Source organism: Triturus cristatus, chromosome 1_2 (assembly GCF_964204655.1).
Source record: "Triturus cristatus chromosome 1_2, aTriCri1.1, whole genome shotgun sequence".
Taxonomy (NCBI): domain Eukaryota; kingdom Metazoa; phylum Chordata; class Amphibia; order Caudata; family Salamandridae; genus Triturus; species Triturus cristatus.
The window spans coordinates 141489144-141495143 of NC_140580.1; the positions used below are offsets into that span (position 1 = coordinate 141489144).

The 6000-nt window shown below is 42.1% G+C and overlaps 1 protein-coding gene across 1 annotated transcript in view; it reads right to left on the bottom strand.

Moving 5' to 3' along the window:
* Positions 1-3814, bottom strand: part of TDRD1 (tudor domain containing 1) — a 1654170-nt gene extending 1650356 nt beyond the window's left edge. Inside the window, exon 1 of the mRNA XM_085603291.1 lies at positions 3677-3814. The gene's annotated coding sequence lies outside the window, so the exon portion shown is untranslated. The remainder of the gene's footprint in view (positions 1-3676) is intronic.
* Between the last annotated feature and the right edge of the window lie 2186 nt (positions 3815-6000).

A 6000-nucleotide genomic window follows, 5' to 3' on the forward strand; every position in this document is an offset into this window, starting at 1 on the left:
TCATCCTGATTTCATATGAAAGTCTTTTTTCATTCCACAATTATTTCCTTTATGTCCATCAATCGTTAATTCCATCCATTTATGATCCAATAATTTTATCAGGGAAGATAATTTCAATTCCTTATATCCAAATATACTCAACAACCGACGCGTTTCGTCCCCTTCTGGGACATCATCAGGGCTTTCGTCAATTATTTCGGTGAGAGTATCCCAAACGTATCTTTTCACATCAAGGTTACCAGATTCAACTCAAGATTCCTCTTTCTGTTATTATTGCAGCGGTCCAAATTCCCGATATGTATCTCCCCACGGTCTGTCCGATACTCTTGCTTCACATGGATCAAATCAAAATATTTGTATTGAGATACTGTGTTGAACTTGGGTGCTCCTTACATGTGTGGATATTGTGCACAATAACTAAATTCTTGTACATATCACAATTCACACTAATACATATATGTGAAAAGTTGCTGCATCTACCTAAAAAAAAAAAAACGGTGTATGACAAACATGCAATTACTAAATTAAATAGGTGTTTACAAATGAGAAATGTACACTAAAGTACCTGAATAAATTAAATGCGATGGGAACCACATTCGCAGGAATGCATAGCGTGTGCCTTTATAAACATCCCATGTATCTCTTTGTTGCTGTTCACATCCTGAGGTGCTCCCCTACCATTATAGGCCAGGAATACAATAGTAATGGCTAAAGTGGAGACATCTGGACACGGGCCAAGATATCTTTGCGTGTTTGTCTACATTTAAGGCCATCAGACCTGAATTTATACTAGCCACTGCCAATTTCTAGGAATTATGTTATAGCCCATCTTTTTCCCCTTTGATTATGCCATTGTAGATGGGCTTGCCGTGTGAAAAACTACATGACCAAGTACTTTCTACATAGGAATACAAGCAGTCCCAGGTATCATGTGCCTTAGTTAGACCCACGTAGAAACAATGCCAACTTTCACCATGAAAACGTTTCTTAAGTTGCCTTCCCCGTTACACAATAACCTTTTACACATATTTAAGTGTGTCGCAATGCTGGCTTTGTTTCTTTGAAACTGCTTCACTTACAGATTCTACAGGACGAGAACTTAATCACGACTCCTTTAACACCATGTACAAAGCCTCGACATACATTGTGCAAATGTTCTATTTTTCATCCACACGGCTATCTATAGATCATAACAATGCTGGCTTGCGCAGGACTCGCAAGGATGCTTTTAATTTACAAATAAACAAGCATTTCTGGGTTTAATTAGAGGAGTGCTTTGCTGTCATTGGTGAGGTCTCTACACGCTAAAACCTTTGCCCCGCAGTTTGCTGATATCTCTGCAAAGGGTGTCCAGCTTGTGACCAAGACGGGAACTTATGTTATTTCCCTTCAGGTAACCAGGGTTTGATCATCCAGTAAGGGGATTCTTGGCAGAAACCACACATGTGCCCTAGATACTTAGGTTAGGAACTGCATAGTAGGAGTGCGTCAGATTTTCTATATATTGTTTTGTATGCTTGCATGTATAGATCACTTTAGCACGATGGTGGAACTTTTTACCCTGTTCACTGTCCTGGTACTTCTAATAACTTATCTGCTTCCGTCTATTAATCATTGTATAACATATTCTATACAAGAATCGCGTTGGTTAAAAAAATATGGTAAATATACCACTGTGCATTCCTTATATATTTCTCTGAGAGCACAAGTGACTGAGCAAAAGAATTCTAGATCTGTTACCACTATACCTTGGGGATCAGGGTTTTCATGTTCAGCGGTTGCCAAAACCACCTGCTACCCACTTAGGTTTAGGGGTACTCATGGTGGCACTGTGAGTTAGCTGGCCTATAGGACAACATATAATGACTGGGTGCATAGAATCAGTCTGGCACCATCCCAACTGTTATGCCGTCCACAAACGTGCAATTCCTACCGTAGGGTGGAAACTACACAACACAGGGTTTGGGCTTTAGTTAGGAGGTGCAGCTTGGATGCTCCTGCACAGTGAGCACTCCTCACCAAGTCAGTACGATGGCCCTCCCCCCCCAAAAAAAAAGCACACCTAAAGAGCTAAACAATTTTGATATAGTAATAAATCTTCGGAAATAAAATCCAAGAATATTGAGTTCCTTCACAAACAATTCACAGAAGACAGAGACCTATCTGAGTCACTTAAGTCCAGATTTACATCTGAGTGTAGTATGAAAATACCTATCCTTCAAACTATTGGCGACATACTTTGCATTCTTATAAGGGTAACTTGTGTCTACTCATCAGCCTAGCCCGATCTGCATGTTTTTAAACACTGCACCACCACACCCTCATTAGCAAATTCAGGACAACAACGGGTATAAACAGCACAGTTCTGTGCTAAAATATCACCTAAAAAACAAATCCACCAAATATAACAGCACAATCTTTCAGACCCAACTCCCTTAGACCAGGGATTACCTAAAAGCCCAGATCTATTTTCATCTCTCTTTAACCTATACTTGGACCATCTCACCATCCTGCTCAAACGATTGACCTCCTTGCTGATATACAGTTGCACCAAGAAGTCTCTCCCCAGGAACACATAAGCCTCATTAAAGAAGACTCTAGAAGATTTTCAAGAATGGGTGGGAATTCACAATCTGGAACCAAATCACCTGAAGACCAAATTCCTGCTCATCTCTCCACCTTACAGTTTGCTTCAGTTTAAATCATGGTTGCAGTCACTTAATGCACGACACGTTTAACATCAATGAATGCACAAAATCACATGACATGAAGCATGCAAAAGTGTGAAAATGCATGCACTAGATTTTTAATATGCATGGAACAAGTGTTGTCTATTAAATCAAACCAAATAGTTTTTTTGTACGGCAGGAATGCTGAACTCATATGGGAAGTTGCTCTCATATGTAATAAAGAAAGAGGTTTCCACAAAAGACAATTTTTGCCTAGGGTGGCATAATTAGACAAGTTTTTAGGTTAAGCGCATTACAGTTAGTTCGAGTAGGTCTAGTATAATTTTTAGAGGCCTGGGACTACACCAGCACCTTGAATGTAAAATATCAGTTAAGCAACTTAATTGCAGACTACACGCTATAAAATATGCAACCATCCACCAATATCATAGCATCGCCTGCTTGCACGTGGAAAGGGTAGTCAACAGTAGAGACAGCGAGTGTGGTTGCAAAAGCCAATGAGAAACAAGGTGAAAAGATCCCCTACATACAGGTTGTAATAAAAAAAAAAAATCAGTATGTGGGTCTGTGTGATAAATATCTAGCTCTTCTTAAGAAACTTGTTTTATTTTTATTAAGTAGGCCGAGTCCTGACATGTGGCAACTTCAGAGATTTCAACTTGATCAGTAGTCCCTCATGTAATTGTGTTTTGATATTCATACTGTAAACACAAAATGAAGTTTCCTAAAAGGAAATATAAAATAGAACTGACGATTTTAAAGCCGCACCACTTTGCTTGTGTTCAAAGATTATTCAAGCGTGCCACACCACGTGTCATGCACACATCACACTGCTACTACTTCGAACGTATCAGTGGTCTCCCCCACATACATCCGGCACTTCTAGGCCTTCGCGTAACACTGGGCAGCGCAGTTCCTATATATCAACGGTCGAAAACGCACCAGTGAAACCCTGCATTGTACCTTACAGCTGCATGACCACTTACCTCTCTGAATCCAAAGCGTGCCCTCTGTTAATACTCATAGACTGTACTGATCTTACGCGCCTCTTCCACGGACACCCGAACACATCCCCCGCAGGCGATTGCGCGCAGCGTCCGAACGCCCTACGCAGGAGCGCGTGCGCGTCTCATCATCCGGGCGGCGGAGCTACGAGGAGCCAGTCATAGAAACAAAAAGAAGAGTTTCCGGATAGGAAGGTGCTGTCCGTTATGACCGACCGTTCATTGCATTTAACGAAAACAATGTCAACAGTTTGTTCAAGATCTCTGCAGTTAGCTCTAATACTGCAAAGAAAGACTTGGGTGTTAAAAACAAATCTTCCCACGCAGCGATGTATTGAATGTCTTCTTTTATTCAATAAAGTAAAATCACTGGTAAAGGGGCCAACGCATCCGCACTGGTTGGCTCGCAACTTCAACTGTTTCGCATGTAACTTATCTTATTACCTAACAACATTCTGCTTAACAACATTTATGTACATTCTATAATCCTTCACCCTGCAAAATAAATGATAAGCACACAATAGTTAGCTAAACTGATTAGCCTGTAGAAATGGGTTAGGACGCTACTTCATCCATGGTTTTTTCAATGTGAGTGATAGAATTCTGACAAGTACAAACATTCAGGCAGGAGAATGGTAATTCTCCAATTAACTTGCGGAGAGAATCTTGATTTTATTAAAGACAACGGAGGTTAAACTTATGCAATTACCTTTTATTGCTGTACCAACATAAAGCCCTTTAAAGAATATTCAATACATCATAAATAAAAACATTCCAACAAAGAATGTTCAAATATTATATAGCTCTATGACAACTAGTTATCTTCCTCTTTAAGCTGTGACGAAAACAACGCCGCCCTCACAACAGCTTCATCCGAGACTTACTCGAGAGAATTATATGAAAAATACAGAAATCAAGTGATACCAATAGGAAAAACACTACCATGTTACAAGTCTCTCAGCAAGGTAATTGGGTAATCACCATTTCATTACAACACCAGAGGCTACTTGTTATAATCTGTACCTGTGTCCCTTTTTTCCTTCCCCCCCCCCCCTCCTTTCCCTCGCCAGTGGATCAGCCCAACCTTAGAATGTTGGCGCTGAAGCTCGTTATAGAATGTTGGCGATAGCGTCAGTGAGAGGCTGTAGGATCCGTTGATTAAACGCCTGTTCTATCTTCTGAGCGTTCTGGCAGTTATTTACAACATTTATTTGGCGACGAGTGACTTACCGTGCTGGGGACGGTCCGGATCCTTCCCCCAGTGCCTTTCTGCCTCTCATCTGACTTTTCCTGGCGTTGATGTCTTCGTTGATGTAGCCATTCCTGATGAGGATTTCCACGTAACTCCCGCTGATCCCTGGCTGCTGATCGACGCTAGGAGTTCTCGGCTGGTTCTGGTTGGAACTCTCGCCCTGTGTTTTGTCCAATGTGTAAAGAAGACTCCGTGCCGGTGAGTCTGTGACTGACAGTTGCTTGGCATTGCTGGTGGGGGTCTGCAAGCGCTCTGCTCCCGATGACAACATTCGAGCTGGTGCTGCCGCTTATCCGGTGATGTCGGTGGCCGCGTGAGTTGCGCAGAGGGTTGCTGCTTTGAAGGGGATCTCCTGGGATCAACTAGCGTGAACTCTCTTCTCCATATTTTTCCTGCTGGTTGCATCCGGTCAGCTTTCCACGACGTTCGTTTCTCCTCACGAGTGGTGTGCTGCTTTTCGTAGTATTTCTGCCTGCTGGTCTGCATCCTGTCAGCACTCCTCGACGTTGTTTCCTCTCAAGAGTGTGTTCCCGCCCCTTCCTCGGACTGAACTCCTCCGAGACCGCTCTGTATCGAGACACTGTTCTCCGTTTTCCCTGGAACTGCTCCACCTGCTGGGGACTAATTTATGGCACTTTAATCTTGTTCTTGTCAGTTTCCAGCCTGTTCGTAATTTCGCTGACAGTCTCAGCTCATTAAGTTCTTGTTCTTTTCAGTCTCCAGCCTGTTCGTAATTTCGCTGACAGGCTCAGCTCTTTAAGTTCTGTGCATATAGTTCTACTCCCCTCCTGGTTCAGTTTCAGTCACCTTGGGTTACTTCACAATAAGCATTGTGATATTTTGCCATTTATCCCCCGGAGGTTCCTTATTTTTGGTTGGTTCTAGCTCTTCATTTTCATCTCCTTATCTATTTTTTCTGTTCTCTTCTCTATTTTCCCCTTTTCCATTTTCTTCAACATGTCCGCATTTGCAATGTCCCAACCCCCGCCCTTTCTTGATGACAGTGGGGATCCTGTTATTCCTTGGAAAAAATGGGTAAACCTGTTTGAATTTT